Source organism: Haliotis cracherodii, unplaced genomic scaffold, assembly GCF_022045235.1.
Source record: "Haliotis cracherodii isolate W230 unplaced genomic scaffold, xgHalCrac1.p SCAF_19, whole genome shotgun sequence".
In the NCBI taxonomy this organism is placed as follows: Eukaryota; Metazoa; Mollusca; class Gastropoda; order Lepetellida; family Haliotidae; genus Haliotis; species Haliotis cracherodii.
Genome location: NW_027266274.1, coordinates 2,135,656 through 2,153,985, shown reverse-complemented (window position 1 = coordinate 2,153,985; position 18,330 = coordinate 2,135,656). Strand labels below are relative to the sequence as shown.

General features: G+C 38.9%; 1 protein-coding gene across 2 annotated transcripts in view; it reads left to right on the top strand.

The window, feature by feature from the left end:
- Positions 1-7,245: 7,245 nt before the first annotated feature.
- LOC139466660 (uncharacterized) overlaps positions 7,246-18,330 on the top strand; it is a 345,287-nt gene continuing 334,202 nt past the window's right edge. For both annotated transcript variants that reach the window (XM_071248253.1, XM_071248252.1), the window contains exon 1: positions 7,246-7,438. The gene's annotated coding sequence lies outside the window, so the exon portion shown is untranslated. The remainder of the gene's footprint in view (positions 7,439-18,330) is intronic.

Here is an 18,330-nt window from a genome sequence, read left to right as displayed (position 1 = left end):
TTTCACTGTTTATAAACAAACCGGGCGTCGCCCATGTCATTCGGCAATCAAGTCAGAATTAACCATCGGGAATCTGGATAAACTACAGAGATAATTGCTATCATTATCAAAAGAACAGTCTAATATACTGAAAATCAGTGTCTAACTGTGACGTAGTGAAGGCATTTTATAAGTTTTGGCAACTTTGGAGAAACAATTTTGCGAGGGCACGAGGCCTAGCCAAGCGGGAATGTATGGGTGATGATCAAGGCTCGCTAAATACAATGTTTATTCCTAATGCAGGATATTTACCATCCCCAAACACACTCGCGTGATAACCTCTATGTATTAGATTGAATCTTAATTTGAGCCATTTATAGAGCTGGAATATTGCTGAGTGTGGCATTAAACAACAAACAAACAAACAAACAAACAAGGAAAGAATAAGACACTAAGAAAAGACAAGGAAGGCCTCCAACCAATGTGGATATCATTCATGAACTGTATTTCAAGAAATCAACAAAAGCATCCCAAAACATCGTGATAGAACTAAAAGGCTCAGGTTAGGGAGGCGCCGATCATCACCCATACATTCCCCACAGCGACTTGCAATTTCTTTACAACTATGTCTGCAGTGACTTGAAAGTGAGAATGTAACCGTTTTTTTAATTGATCAATTGTTGACCATTCATTAAGACAATATCTTTACTTGGTGCATGGGACAAGAAACAGACATTTTACTGCCACTTTGGTCAGTTTTTACTTGGCGTCAACAAATCAGAATCACAAAATTTCAAGTTACAAACTCATTTTGTAATTATTTGAAGATATCTTAAGTGAAGTGTTATATATGTTTTTCGTAATTTCAATACTTCATAAACCACATTTTATTGTGATATATTTTCTAAAATTTGAATCAAATCTTTCTTGATATCATGCTGCATTAGAAGAGATCGGAAAAATCTTTGCAATATGAACATCATAGACCTTGGTGTTTCAACTGACCCAGAGGGAGTGATGTATGTTTGTGCAGCAAAAGATGAGCAGACCACTGTCAACAGGACAACGATGGTGTTGCAGATGGAAGGATGTATGAAACAGAAGGTTTCAACTATGCTTTTATCACTAAATGTGGAACATGATCATGTTATGATAAAATACTGCAATATAACTCATTTGATAATAAACTGTTTTATTTATCTTAAAATCTTTTAAATAATTCGTATATATTCATATGTTTAGAAAAAAGCAAGAGTCCCATTAGATCTTTGGTTAAGTACAGCCGAATGCTGAATCCAAAATGCAAAAGATAATTTCAGCGTTCTTGAGAAGCAGCAAAATGTGGTTCCGCTAAGAACAAACAAGCCGGACACACTGCTCTGAAGTAAACTAGCTGGAATATCTACACTAAACACTGTGTCAGGGAATCTACAGGTGATGACCTGGACTCACTAGACATATAATGACAGTGACTGGTCACACAAAAAAAAGACCTGAAGATTTTTATAGTAATGACAGATGATGGCACAAAGAAGATCATGTTCCACATGTTGAGAGAGAATAACCAACAAGAAATCCACTTCAGGCCTTTCCTAAAAACCCACCAAACACCTAATGTGGACACTATTTAAAAGTTTGGAATATGATGGCAGTCTGTAAATAATTGTGGTAGGTTGATCACAATGTTTTTGTTTTCATAAGTCTCAAGGGGGCCAAATCATGATCAGTACGACTGTAAACCTCAAACTCCTACCCTTCCCTTTGAAAAACAAGTATTCTCTCAATAGTTGAGGATGGTGCAGAATTAAAAGCTTTAATTCCATATTGTCCATACACATGGAAAAATGTCATAGTAGCTGGCATACCTTGGAATTTACAAGTATATATGTCAGACACTCACACTGATAAAATAACCACCACAGAATGCCATGAATGACGCCCAAACAATGCAAGTGGGCCATGCGTATGGGACAGATGGGAGCCACCAATGCCCACATTGCAAGAACTTTTGGCTGATCCTGTGCTGTAACCAAACTGATGCAACGTCACAGGCAGACCGGGCAAACATCAGACTGGCCAAGAACATGGAGACCCTCGGTAACTACACCCAATGAAGACCAGTACTTGCACACTTTGCATCTCCGGAATCGATTCCTGACAGTGACGTCAACAGCGACAAATGCCTTAGAACATACGGTTAGTCGACAGAGGCCAGGTGACTCAGGGCTCAAGGAATTAGGGCTTACAGACCTCACAGATTGACAGCACAATATCATCGTCAGTGACTGAAAATGGGCCCGGACTGTATGCTGTAGGCAGTGATGTAACTGGCAGTGATTCATCTTCACTGATGAAAGCTGGTTCTCTCTACTCAGGGCTGATGGAAGACAGTGTGTTTACCACCTAGGGGAGAACTAACAGTGGCATTTTCAGGAGGTCGTGTCGTATGGTGGAGGTGGTGCTGTGGTGTGGGGAGGAATGCGTGGGCAAGAGATAACACCACTGGTCAGTGTTAATGGATGATTGAACTTGGTCGATTTAGTTGTGTGCCCTTTGTCCGTTACATTGAAAGCTTGATTTGCTGCCCCACCTCAATTCAGACAACAGTCATACCAATATTGGATACTGTGTGACTGTCATGTTGATTTTGTTGAGATTTTGATCTATTCAATACATTTTGCTTCATGCATCTATCTTTTTGTGTTTTTTAAACTAGAGTGATTTAAACTATGGTCAAGTTTCTTTTGGCCATGCATTTATCTCTGAGCCCATTGGCTTATTCATGCAGTGCAATAACCATTTATCAATTTGTTGCATGGAAGGGTGGGTCTCAGGGCAATATCACCGTTTTATGGAAGGTCATGTGACCCTTTCTCAACCAATGAAAATACAGATATATTTTGTAATGTAATAATAAGGCTTGTCATATTCATGTTTAATAAAAGGGTTTGTCATATCCATGTCGTACTTGTAATAGGGTTTGTCTTATTCATGTTATACACTAGTGATCATCACATTCATGTCATACAATAGTGATCATCATATTCATGTCATACAATAGTGATTATCATATTCATGTCATACAATAGTGATCATCATATTCATGTTATACAATAGTGATCATCATATTCATGTTATACACTAGTGATCATCATATTCATGTCATACAATAGTGATCATCATATTCATGTCATACAATAGTGATCATCATATTCATGTTATACAATAGTGATCATCATATTCATGTTATACACTAGTGATCATCATATTCATGTCATACAATAGTGATCATCATATTCATGTCATACAATAGAGATCATCATATTCATGTCATACAATAGTGATCATCATATTCATGTCATACAATAGAGATCATCAAATTCATGTTATACAATAGTGATCATCATATTCATGTCATACAATAGTGATCATCATATTCATGTTATACAATAGTGATCATCATATTCATGTTATACACTAGTGATGATCATATTCATGTCATACAATAGTGATCATCATATTCATGTCATACAATAGTGATCATCATATTCATGTTATACAATAGTGATCATCATATTCATGTTATACACTAGTTATCATCATATTCATGTCATACAATAGAGATCATCATATTCATGTCATACAATAGTGATCATCATATTCATGTTATACAATAGTGATCATCATATTCATGTCATACAATAGTGATCATCATATTCATGTCATACAATAGAGATCATCAAATTCATGTTATACAATAGTGATCATCATATTCATTTCATACACCAGTGGACCCGTGAAGATCCAGGTAGGGAATAGGTCTTCAGCAATCCATGCTTGCCGTAATGGGCAACTATGTTTGTCGTAAGAGTTGACTAATGGGATCTTGTGGTCTGGCTCGCTGGCTTGGTTGCATGCCATCATATCCCATTTGCTTAGATCGATGCTCATGATGTCAATCACTGGATTGTCTGTTGCAGGCTCGATTATTTACAGACTGCCATCATATAGCTGGAATATTATTGCTGAGTGCAACGTTAAACAACAAACAAACAAAAACAACATTATACACCAGTGATGATATTATTCTTGTAAAATACTAGTGATGTTCATATTCATGTTATACCCCAGTGATGATCATATTCATGTTATACACAAATGATTACCATATTCATGTGGTACACTCGTAATGATCATATTGGTGTTATACACTTGTGATGATCATATCCATGCTATACACTAGCGATGGTCATGTTCATATTATACAACGGTGATGATCATATTGAATATAATTCATGTTATACACTAGTGATGATCATATTCATGTTACACACTAGTGATGATCATATTCATGTTATACAATAGTGATCATCATAGTGATGATCACACTCTACCTTGACATTGAAGAATGCTTTATCCTGTTTGGTTAAAAAGATGGTTCCTTTTTGTTCGGAAACCGGGCCTTTTAAATATATTAAGACTTTTCACACAAAATTGTTCATATGAATACATCAATAGCCTACGGTGCCAACTGATCACCAAAAGGAACTGAAAAAGCTATCGATATTTCCTCTATTACATGCTAGGTCTCTAATACAAGCCAGGTCTCAAATACATGCCGGGTCAACAGCTCTCGCGAAATTAATAAACAGTCTAGCATCTAATAGAAGAACTATGGTAGTTTGATACTGTATGTTTTTGGCCACGATATGATGCTGTAGGCCATAACCCTAACTGTTTCGATGATGAGATTTAACAAAGGCTTATCTTTTGCATACAATTGAAATGTTTATGAAACTGTTGGGGATATGTTCGATGGCAACAGACTCGGAACAGTCAATTTCCGCATTGAAACAACCGACAATGAAAGTAAAATATAACATTATAAAAAAGTGTTTGTAAAGACTTTGTTCATGACAACGTTTCAAATATTTTTGTGATCAATATTCATTTCCATCTCCATCAACCACCATCATAAGGATTTGGCAGGCGGGGATTTCAGAGTCCATCAGAAAAAACTCTCCCTTAGAAAGGCCATGAAAACAATGTCCCGACATCACTGAAGTCACAGCACAGGCACTTGATCAAACTTGATGAAATTCATTGCACAACACGCACAATTAAGAAAATAATACCCAAACCACTGTTTCTGGGCCACAACTGTTACATTCCTTACATACACTGGCTTTGAATCAGTGAAATCTTGACATCAGATCAGACAGGTCAAATGACATCCCTTGTGTCAAAATAGACGGCTCATCTGCAGCCTAAAAAGCATCTGTTCAGTATACTCCAGTTCCATTGGTAATCATATTGTACCAGCAGGCTCATTCCCAGTAAAGGTTAATGTTGAACCACATTATAGATCGGGGCTGTCATCTTGCTTCATGTAACTTAAACTGTCAAGGGCATGGAGAATGTCAACAACAACATTGGCAGCCATATCGACAGTAGGGACGAGTGACCATGATGTAGGTCAAGTTGTGCCACATCCCAGTTTGGGGTGGAGAGGAATGTATTTGAATTTGTATTATTTAATGGGGATAATTGCTATCTAGCTAATAAGACTTACACATTTAAAATACTTATAAAGAATGTTAATTAATAAAGTTTGTTAGAGAAATATATTTGTTTAGCTTGTATTTAATAGGAGATGGCATATTTGATTTCCAAAAATGACTTGGTGAGTCCAAACAGTGCACAGCAGGTTGCGATGAAATCAAAACATCTATCTTTGGACTCAGCCTAGAGGGTTATTTGTCACCTTCTTTTTGAACTATGTGTTTTGAACTGTTATTCTGAACCACCAGGTAGTCAAGACTATATGTATTTTAATGTTGAACTTTAGTAATATTTGTTACATTTATGCCCCCTTCTCAGAATGTTCTAAGATAGCAGACCTTCAAGAGAGAGCTGTTGTCTTAGTAGACAGAATATAAACCTATTGTGTTTTCAGATTTGATGTAGTCCCACTGTAGAGTAGATACCACTTGTTTTAATTTGGAACCAAGCGCTTTAGTGATGATCATATTCATATTAAACACTAAGGCTTGTCAATAGGTTTTGTGATGTGATACATATGATATTGTATGAGTGAATGAATGTTGCAAGATTTGAATACCAATTTCTTTCTTTTGCTGATTCTTTCTGAATTTGATAAACATAACTGAAGATGTGCAATTTTCTTAACTCTATTCTGTGCAAAGAGAAAATGATATTCAGTGAGAAAGTGAGATTCATTCGAATAGAATTTGCTGACTGACAATGTCTGTAAACATCTTAGAGAGATCTTTTGGAGAAGGGGGAATCAGTGTGGGGCACATAGCCAATAACTTGTTACTGTGTGAAACAGGGGCAGTACTGTGTACACTGTCAAGTCAGGATGGCGATGCTTAAAGTCAAAGAATGAGGATGGTGTATTTAGCAATTAACATTACAAGACTTGTGTGTGTAGACAAAATATTTCCCTAATACTATATGTGAAAAAAGCTTAGAATGAAAAGACAATCTACTCCTATAATCCCATTTTGTCCATGTTGCTGCCATACACTTGTATATATATGTCATAGAGTAGCTGGCATATATTGGAATTTACAATATAAGTACATACATATTATGTGATAAGGTTTAACATGCAATCATGCAGATAAATGTTCAGCATGCACACAATCTGTTGAAAGTTGTCACATGGACATACTGTTACATGGTGTTGGAGAGTTGTGACTACTACAAGCTCAACTCGGGGCTGGTGTCAATGCACCCACTTCTTATTACAAAGACCCATTATATAATATTAACTCACACACTGCAGCAGCAACATAATTCATAAATTAGGTTGCAAGTATTTTTCTTAGCAGTTAACTAATCCAAATGTCAGCTGGATTTAAATACAGTATGATGGCTGAAATAGCTGGAAACCATGGATCCCCTGTGTTGACATTAAGTTAATGAATTATGGACCTGAGTTACATGGAGGAAGTTTGCCTTTGACATTCACTGGTATAAGCTGCCATGTAATGCAAAGGATCAGCCACTAATGTCGACATTTCACCCACTGACTGCACATACGTGATCACCACACAGCACACACAAACCCTAATACTGTGTCATGCATGGTAACTTGGCTTCAGCGTACTTCAACATGTTGTTTTCATTGAATACTAGTAGTAGAGTATCATCTTGAGAACTGTAAGTGGAGCCCTCACTAACAAAGTTAATATTACTGACATTATCAACCTAGCTACTTTGCTGGGCTGGAAAAAAATGTCAAGAATTTGTCTAGTGGTTGCAATTGCTAGCTGTGGGGGGTGTTGATTGTGTAGTCATCTTGTGTAGTATGAGAGGACAGGGAAGGAGAACTGCAATCTTCCAGAGGCTAGCTGGCTGTGTATAGGACTGTCATTTCGCAGCAGGCCTTACAACACAGGCCTGTGGTGTCATCTTACTGACAGGAAAGAAGGTGAGATGTTTGTTTTGTCATGTGAGTGAGAGATCAGAGGATGCTGTGATACTTCTTATTGATCATAGGTTGGTAGGTTGAGCCTGTGACAGACACAGACTGCCTGTCTTGGCCTGTCTTTGTTGACTGAGGAATCAGGTGCTGGAAATTATTTTCTACATAATTGATAAGGTTTGGTGGTATTTCTCTGGTGGGGATGTGCCTCACCATATGAACATTACTAAATCATGTGACTAGCCATGCACATTGTCCCCACTGTGTGCCAAGCATCGCACAAGTAGATGAGGGTGAACAGAATAATTTAGACTTGGCATTATGAAGCACTGATGATACAAGGATTTACCAATGTCTGACCTGTGACTGGAGTATTTTCACATCCCTACTGTCTCACTTTCTTTCAAATCTCCCTAACTGGTCAGCTCCTATCAAGAATTCATGGTACAAATTAGCTTCAGATTGACACAAAACATTGCCTGACTGGTGAATCTTATCATCTGGCATATCAAGTCATTGAGCCCTATTTTGTGAATTCTGCATTGACATGCGTGTGCTGTAAGTGTGATATTGTGTCTGCCCTGACTTCTATGTGTGTATCATTGTGTCTGTCCTGACTTGTGTGTGTATCATTGTGTCTGTCCTGACTTGTGTGTGTATCATTGTGTCTGTCCTGACTTGTGTGTGTATCATTGTGTCTGTCCTGACTTGTGTGTGTATCATTGTGTCTGTTCTGACTTCTATGTGTGTATCATTGTGTCTGTCCTGACTTGTGTGTGTATCATTGTGTTTCCCTCCTGACTTGTGTGTGTATCATTGTGTCTGTCCTGACTTGTGTGTGTATCATTGTGTCTGTCCTGACTTGTGTGTGTATCATTGTGTCTGTCCTGACGTGTGTGTATCAGTATGTCTGTCCTGACTTTGTGTGTATCATTGTGTCTGTCCTGACCTCTGTGTGTATCATTGTATCTGTCCTGACTTGTGTGTGTATCATTATGTCTGTCCTGACTTGTGTGTGTATCATTGTGTCTGTCCTGACTTGTGTGTGTATCATTGTGTCTGTCCTGACTTCTATGTGTGTATCATTGTGTCTGTCCTGACCTCTGTGTGTATCATTGTGTCTGTCCTGACCTCTGTGTGTATCATTGTGTCTGTCCTGACCTTTGTGTGTATCATTGTGTCTGTCCTGACTTGTGTGTGTATCATTGTGTCTGTCCTGACTTGTGTGTGTATCATTGTGTCTGTCCTGACTTCTGTGTGTATCATTGTGTCTGTCCTGACTTCTATGTGTGTATCATTGTGTCTGTCCTGACTTGTGTGTGTATCATTGTGTCTGTCCTGACTTCTATGTGTGTATCATTGTGTCTGTTCTGACTTCTGTGTGTATCATTGTGTCTGTCCTGACTTGTGTGTGTATCATTGTGTCTGTCCTGACTTGTGTGTGTATCATTGTGTCTGTCCTGACTTGTGTGTGTATCATTGTGTCTGTCCTGACTTTGTGTGTATCATTGTGTCTGTCTTGACTTCTGTGTGTATCATTGTGTCTGTCCTGACTTGTGTGTGTATCATTGTGTCTGTCCTGACTTGTGTGTGTATCATTGTGTCTGTCCTGACTTGTGTGTGTATCATTGTGTTTCCCTCCTGACTTGTGTGTGTATCATTGTGTCTGTCCTGACTTGTGTGTGTATCATTGTGTCTGTCCTGACCTCTGTGTGTATCATTGTGTCTGTCCTGACTTGTGTGTGTATCATTGTGTCTGTCCTGACTTGTGTGTGTATCATTGTGTTTCCCTCCTGACTTGTGTGTGTATCATTATGTCTGTCCTGACTTGTGTGTGTATCATTGTGTCTGTCCTGACTTGTGTGTGTATCATTGTGTCTGTCCTGACTTTGTGTGTATCATTGTGTCTGTCCATGCTGTGTGGCATCCTGTCATCACCGTTACATCATCATCAGGTGATTCAAAATACACCATCCAGAATCATAACCCAATATCAAAGACAACAGCACATCACTACAGTCTGAGAGCTGCACTGCCTTCCTGATGCAAACCAAATCATGTTCAAACTGCTCACTGTTACCCATCAGCATCATCATCATCATTATTATTATTACCGGTATATATTATGTACAGATGAAAATAAAAAATGCAGCGAAGAGGGTTTTGGTGAAAGCAAGGTCTGCATATTTGCTATGTTTTTCCTGTATCTTGTCAATGACATTGGTGTCAAAAGGGACAGAAAATTCAGTAATATAAATGATTTCATTGGCTTTATCAAAAAGGATAAGATCAGGTCTGTTGGCCTGGATACGTCTGAGGCTGTATACGGGTCTATTCCAAAGAATTTTGTATTTATCATTCTCCATGATGCCCTCTACATATTGTGGGTCGTACCATGGATGGACCTCTGTGTCAAAACCACAAGCATGGCGAAGACAGTAATAAAATTATCGAGCCACTCCATCATGTCGCTTAAGATACTGTGTTTGTGGCAAAGCTGGGCATCCACTGACAATGTGTTGGACAGTGTCATTGAATTCATTACATAATCTACATTTCATATTTACATTTTGATGCAAAATCACACATTGACGGTTTTGAGTGGGGTGTGACTGGTCCTGAGCAGCAAACACAAAGCCTTCTGTTTCACTTTTCAGGCTAGCAGACCTCATTCAAGCAAAGTACTCTGCAGGGTTGCTGACCTACTCAACACACTGCACATAAACCCAATGCAGTGGTCGTTCATATAGCATCTCCTTGAAAAACTGAGTCTGGGCCAATTTGATATTGCACTTCGTTTGGTTGACACTCATTTCTGTACCGTTCATCAGAACAGAACCATCAACATAATCAACACTGACATTGAGATTATGACCCACATCCTTGGCTTCTTTTAGAAAACTGTGGAATGCCTTGTTTTCATCATGAGTCTTGACATGCTTCACAAGAGGATCATCCGACAAATAATTGTGTGCAAAAGTGCACAAAACAATTCTATCAGGAAGAGCCTCCACATTAATCAATCCACGCCCTCCCATAATTATTGGTAAATATAAGCGATTGAGGGAAGAGTGAGGGTGGTAGGATCTATTGTCTGCCATGATTATTATTAATATTATTAAGGACATTCCTTGAAATAATGTAACAATTTCTACACAAGATTTGAATGCACAATGTTTTTTGGATGTTTTTCATTATGATATCTTGACAATCAACAATGACCAGATTTGCAAAATAACTGACACTCCAATCCTGAGAGACAAGACTATTGTATCTGGATTGGTTGTGTCAAGATTGGCATTAACACAAGACTATTGTATCTGGATTGGTTGTGTCAAGATTGGTATTAAAACAAGACTATTGTATCTGGATTGGTTGTGTCAAGATTGGCATTAACACAAGACTATTGTATCTGGATTGGTTGTGTCAAGATTGGTATTAAAACAAGACTATTGTATCTGGATTGGTTGTGTCAAGATTGGTATTAAAACGAGACTATTGTATCTGGATTGGTTGTGTCAAGATTGGTATTAAAACAAGACTATTGTATCTGGATTGGTTGTGTCAAGATTGGTATTAAAACAAGACTATTGTATCTGGATTGGTTGTGTCAAGATTGGCATTAACACAAGACTATTGTATCTGGATTGGTTGTGTCAAGATTGGTATTAAAACAAGACTATTGTATCTGGATTGGTTGTGTCAAGATTGGTATTAAAACGAGACTGTTGTATCTGGATTGTTTATGTCAAGATTGGTATTAAAACGAGACTATTGTATCTGGATTGGTTGCATGAAGATTGGCATTAACACAAGACTCTTGTATCTGGATTGGTTGTGTCATAATTGACATTAACACAAGACTATTGTATCTGGATTGGCTGTGTCATAATTGGCATTAACACTAGACTATTGTTTCTGGATTGGTTGTGTCATAATTGGCATTAACACAAGACTATTGTATCTGGATTGGTTGTGTCAAGATTGGTATTAAAACGAGACTATTGTATCTGGATTGGTTGCTTCAAGATTGGCATTAACACAAGACTATTGTATCTGGATTTGTTGTGTCAAAATTGGTATTAAAACGAGACTATTGTATCTGGATTGGTTGTGTCAAGATTGGTATTAAAACAAGACTATTGTATCTGGATTAGTTGTGTCAAGATTGGTATTAAAACAAGACTATTGTATCTGGATTGGTTGTGTCAAGATTGGTATTAACACAAGACTATTGTATCTGGATTGGTTGTGTCAAGATTGGTATTAAAACGAGACTATTGTATCTGGATTGGTTGTGTCAAGATTGGTATTAAAACGAGACTATTGTATCTGGATTGGTTGTGTCAAGATTGGTATTAAAATGAGACTATTGTATCTGGATTGGTTGCATCAAGATTGGCATTAACACAAGACTATTGTATCTGGATTGGTTGTGTCATAATTGACATTAACACAAAACTATTGTATCTGGATTGGCTGTGTCATAATTGGCATTAACACAAGACTATTGTTTCTGGATTGGTTGTGTCATAATTGGCATTAAAACGAGACTATTGTATCTGGATTGGTTGTGTCAAGATTGGTATTAAAACAAGACTGTTGTATCTGGATTGGTTGTGTCAAGATTGGTATTAAAATGAGACTATTGTATCTGGATTGGTTGCTTCAAGATTGGCATTAACACAAGACTATTGTATCTGGATTGGTTGCTTCAAGATTGGCATTAACACAAGACTATTGTATCTGGATTGGTTGTGTCAAGATTGGCATTAAAACGAGACTATTGTATCTGGATTGGTTGTGTCAAGATTGGTATTAAAACAAGACTATTGTATCTGGATTGGTTGTGTCAAGATTGGTATTAAAACAAGACTATTGTATCTGGATTGGTTGTGTCAAGATTGGTATTAACACAAGACTATTGTATCTGGATTGGTTGTGTCAAGATTGGTATTAAAACAAGACTATTGTATCTGGATTGGTTGTGTCAAGATTGGTATTAAAACGAGACTATTGTATCTGGATTGGTTGTGTCAAGATTGGTATTAAAACGAGACTATTGTATCTGGATTGGTTGCATCAAGATTGGCATTAACACAAGACTATTGTATCTGGATTGGCTGTGTCATAATTGGCATTAACACAAGACTATTGTTTATGGATTGGTTGTGTCATAATTGGCATTAACACAAGACTATTGTATCTGGATTGGTTGCATCAAGATTGGTATTAAAACAAGACTATTGTATCTGGATTTGTTGTGTCAAAATTGGTATTAAAACGAGACTATTGTATCTGGATTGGTTGTGTCATAATTAGCATTAACACAAGACTATTGTATCTGGATTAGTTGTGTCAAGACTGTCATTAACACAAGACTATTGTATCTGTATTGTTTGTTTCAAAATTGGCATTAAAACAAGACTGTTGTATCTGGATTGGTTGTGTCAAGATTGGTATTAAAATGAGACTATTGTATCTGGATTGGTTGTTTCAAGATTGGCATTAACACAAGACTATTGTATCTGGATTGGTTGTGTCAAGATTGGCATTAAAACAAGACTATTGTATCTGGATTGGTTGTGTCAACATTGGTATTAAAACAAGACTATTGTATCTGGATTGGTTGTGTCAAGATTTGTATTAAAACAAGACTATTATATCTGGATTGGTTGTGTCAAGATTGGTATTAAAACGAGACTATTGTATCTGGATTGGTTGTGTCATAATTGGCATTAACACAAGACTATTGTATCTTGATTGTTTGTGTCATAATTGGCATTAACACAAGACTATTGTATCTGGATTGGTTGTGTCAAGACTGTCATTAACACAAGACTATTGTATCTGGATTGGTTGTGTCATAATTGACATTAACACAAAACTATTATATCTGGATTGGCTGTGTCATAATTGGCATTAACACAAGACTATTGTTTCTGGATTGGTTGTGTCATAATTGGCATTAACACAAGACTATTGTATCTGGATTAGTTGTGTCATAATTGACATTAACACAAGACTATTGTATCTGGATTGGTTGTGTCATAATTGGCATTAACACAAGACTATTGTTTCTGGATTGGTTGTGTCATAATTAGCATTAACACAAGACTATTGTATCTGGATTAGTTGTGTCAAGACTGTCATTAACACAAGACTATTGTATCTGGATTAGTTGTGTCATAATTGACATTAACACAAGACTATTGTATCTGGATTGGTTGTGTCATAATTGGCATTAACACAAGACTATTGTTTATGGATTGGTTGTGTCATAATTAGCATTAACACAAGACCATTGTATCTGGATTAGTTGTGTCAAGACTGTCATTAACACAAGACTATTGTATCTGGATTGTTTGTTTTCAAAATTGGCATTATGACGAGACTATTGTATCTGGATTAGTTGTGTCAAGATTGGCATTAACACGAGACTCTTGTATCTGGATTGGTTGTGTCATAATAAGCATTAACACGAGACTATTGTAATTGGATTGGTTGTGTCATAATTGGCATTAACATGAGACTATTGTATCTGGATTGGTTGTGTCATAATTAGCATTAACGTATTGACCTTAACTGTTAAAAATACACATTGTTACATGTCGATTTCCAAATTTAAATGATGTTACCCCAGAAATCTGTACTTAAAAGAATTTAGTGTGAAACCTATAAACAACCAACAAATGATATACAGTCAACTATTGTATTACACGATTAATTAAGTTTAGAAATCAATACAAATATTTGCACAGCAATTATAATGACAGTATACAATAGTGCGGTACTACTATATTCAATGGCAGTATCAAATACAAAATATGATGGCAGAGGTGACATCAAAAGTTTACTGATAATAATATATATATGTACAGAGTATTGTTGACAAGTTTATAAACAGGTAGGAGGCAGTGTTTATACAGTAGAGTAGATATCCGATGTAGTAACACTGGAGTGGAGAAGCCTAGCTGTTCTGTACACAAAAGGGTTGTAAACATATTGACCAGCGAAGTCAGTAATATAAACAAAAGGGTGAGGCCAGTAGGGCTGGGATGAGTCCAAATTTACTACCTGAGTTACCAGCCCACTATTACCCTACCCTACCCAGGTACCCACTGTAGGTCTCAAGAGATAGGTACATATGTCCGATTGGGAAAAGTTTGACTGTACCCCTGGCAAAATGTCTATAGATACTCGTATATATATCAAACTGGTCATGCATACACTGAAGTTGAGTGAAGTTTTAGCTCTATTCAAATTTATAAAGTAAAAAAGAATGCAAACAATTTTTACCATTAAACAATAACCACGGGTCCAGGGTGGTGGTGGTGGGGGTATGCAATAGCCTTGGTCACGGTTGATTGACGGTTGGAGTCTTTTGATGTTGATGGCTCCTTGAATTTTTCTGATTTTGAAGTCTTTTAAGTTGGTGTTGTGGACTTTGACCTTATCCCATTGGATGCTGTGGCTTTGGTTGTCACGGATGTGGTCTGATAGAGCTGATTTAGAGTCATCTTTGGAGACTGAGCTTTGATGTTTTTTAATTCTTTAATTTCAGGGTTGAAAATGGGGTGAAAATATCTGTTTGCATCTTTCTTTTCTTGCAAAGCATGCGCTTGAGACAAACTTTTTTAAAATGATATATATGGTACAGGTGATAGACCTATGAGTAACTTGCTGTTCACTTTGTGAATTGAATTGTAGATTATAGCTATAGGAATTTCATAATTCACTGGTAATGTTTATTGCTAAGTTTTTATCCAGTGTCAAAGGACAGAATTTGGCAGTTGTACCTAATGCCTCCTTATGTGCTTGACATATAGCATGTGTGGGAGGTCTGCTTCCATGAAATTTGATACACTGTCATGTATGGGAACTGCTTTTTACACCTGATGCAAAAAAAATGGTCTTTCACTCGGTCTGGACTGTTGCCATGATACAGTATGTCAAGGAGAAACCCAGAAAATGTGAAAAAACTTTATGACGCTTAACACAACATACAACTCATTGTTACAGGCGTAAAAATGTAAGATAACAATATGAATATTTCATTTATATTTTTTTATCATTATCTATCATGTAGTTGTCCTATTTTTTATCACGAACATTGATGCTACTTAATTTCGTTTATCCGACATACTTATTGATCAAACATAATCATATGCAACCGACCATGTCTGATTAACAGGACTTGACTGTATTTAACCTTGTGCAGGCGCAACAGTTATGCACCCACTATATTTGTTATGGTTATCATTATTACGTAAACATGTCTAAAGGACACAGGCACAAAATTTACTAGATATTAACAATAGTATGCGTCACTGTTTAAGTAAATCAGTTGTGTAGGTATATTTTCATGAGTATATTTTCATGAGCATATCATTACCGTCATATTATACATTGTGTCTGTGAACTGTGCTGAAATAATTCCATGCATAAAGAGAGATTTAAGTTTCTGCTTGAAGAGAGCTTTAATTTATAGATTATCAGGATGAAATAATGAAATTATGTAAAACAGTAACCCTGTCCATATATGACTACATTTATCCTTTGATGCATCAATGAAAAGTAGACCTGCTAGCTGGTGTGTGAGCTGTGTTGATATGGACCTGCTAGCTGCTGTGTGAGCTGTGTGGATGTGGACCTGCTAGCTGGTGTGTGAGCTGTGTGGATGTAGACCTGCTAGCTGGTGTGTGAGATTTGTGGATGTGGACCTGCTAGCTGGTGTGTGAGCTGTGTTGATATGGACCTGCTAGCTGGTGTGTGAGCTGTGTAGATGTAGACCTGCTAGCTGGTGTGTGAGATGTGTGGATGTGGACCTGCTAGCTGGTGTGTGAGCTGGGTAGATGTAGACCTGCTAGCTGGTGTGTTAGCCGTGTTGATCTGGAAATACTAGCTGGTGTGTGAGCTGTGTGGATGTAGACCTGCTAGCTGGTGTGTGAGATTTGTGGATGTGGACCTGCTAGCTGGTGTGTGAGCTGTGTTGATATGGACCTGCTAGCTGGTGTGTGAGCTGTGTAGATGTAGACCTGCTAGCTGGTGTGTGAGATGTGTGGATGTGGACCTGCTAGCTGGTGTGTGAGCTGGGTAGATGTAGACCTGCTAGCTGGTGTGTTAGCCGTGTTGATCTGGAAATACTAGCTGGTGTGTGAGCTGTGTGGATGTAGACCTACTAGCTGGTGTGTGAGCTGTGTGGATGTGGACTTACTAGCTGGTGTGTGAGCTGTGTGGATGTAGACCTGTGTGAGCTGTGTGGATGTGGACCTGCTAGCTGGTGTGTGAGCCGTGTTGATCTGAAAATACTAGCTGGTGTGTGAGCTGTGTGGATGTAGACCTACTAGCTGGTGTGTTCTCTGTGTTGATGTGGACCTACTAGCTGGTGTGTGAGCTGTGTTGGATGTAGACCTGCTAGTTGGTGTGTGAGCTGTGTGGATGTGGACCTGCTAGCTGGTGTGTGAGCTGTGTTGATGTGGACCTACTAGCTGGTGTGTGAGCTGTGTGGATGTAGAAGTGAGATGTGTGGATGTGGACCTGCTAGCTGGTGTGTAGATGTAGACCTGCTAGCTGGTGTGTGGGCTGTGTGGATGTGGACCTGCTAGCTGGTGTGTGAGCTGTGTGGATGTGGACCTGCTAGCTGGTGTGTGAGCTGTGTGGATGTAGACCTGTGTAAGATGTGTGGATGTGGACCTGCTAGCTGGTGTGTTAGCCGTGTTGATCTGGAAATACTAGCTGGTGTGTGAGCTGTGTGGATGTAGACCTACTGGCTGGTGTGTGGATGTGGACCTGCTAGCTGGTGTGTGAGCTGTGTGGATGTAGACCTGCTAGCTGGTGTGTGGGCTGTGTGGATGTGGACCTGCTAGCTGGTGTGTGAGCTGTGTGGATGTGGACCTACTAGCTGGTGTGTGAGCTGTGTTGATGTTGACCTGCTAGCTGGTGTGTGAGCCGTGTTGATCTGGAAATACTAGCTGGTGTGTGAGCTGTGTGGATGTAGACCTGCTAGCTGGTGTGTGAGCTGTGTGGATGTGGACCTACTAGCTGGTGTGTGAGCTGTGTGGATGTGGACCTACTAGCTGGTGTGTGAGCTGTGTGGATGTAGACCTGCTAGCTGGTGTGTGAGCTGTGTTGATGTGGACCAACTAGTTGGTGTGTGAGCTGTGTGGATGTGGACCTACTAGCTGGTGTGTGAGCTGTGTGGATGTGGACCTACTAGCTGGTGTGTGAGCTGTGTTGATGTTGACCTGCTAGCTGGTGTGTGAGCCGTGTTGATCTGGAAATACTAGCTGGTGTGTGAGCTGTGTGGATGTAGACCTGCTAGCTGGTGTGTGAGCTGTGTGGATGTAGACCTGCTAGCTGGTGTGTGAGCTGTGTTGATGTGGACCTACTAGCTGGTGTGTGAGCTGTGTGGATGTGGACCTACTAGCTGGTGTGTGAGCTGTGTGGATGTAGACCTGCTAGCTGGTGTGTGAGCTGTGTTGATGTGGACCTGCTAGCTGGTGTGTGAGCTGTGTTGATGTGGACCTACTAGCTGGTGTGTGAGCTGTGTGGATGTGGACCTACTAGCTGGTGTGTGAGCTGTGTGGATGTAGACCTGTGTGAGCTGTGTGGATGTGGACCTACTAGCTGATGTGTGAGTTGTGTGGATGTAGACCTACTAGCTGGTGTGTTCTCTGTGTTGATGTGGACCTGCTAGCTGGTGTGTGAGCTGTGTTGGATGTGGACCTGCTAGCTGGTGTGTGAGCTGTGTGGATGTAGACTTGCTAGCTGGTGTGTGCGCTGTGTGTATGTAGACCTACTGGCTGGTGTGTGAGATGTGTGGATGTGGACCTATGTGAGTTATGTTGAAGGGGACCTGCTAGCTGGTGTGTGAGCTGTGTTGGTATGGACCTGCT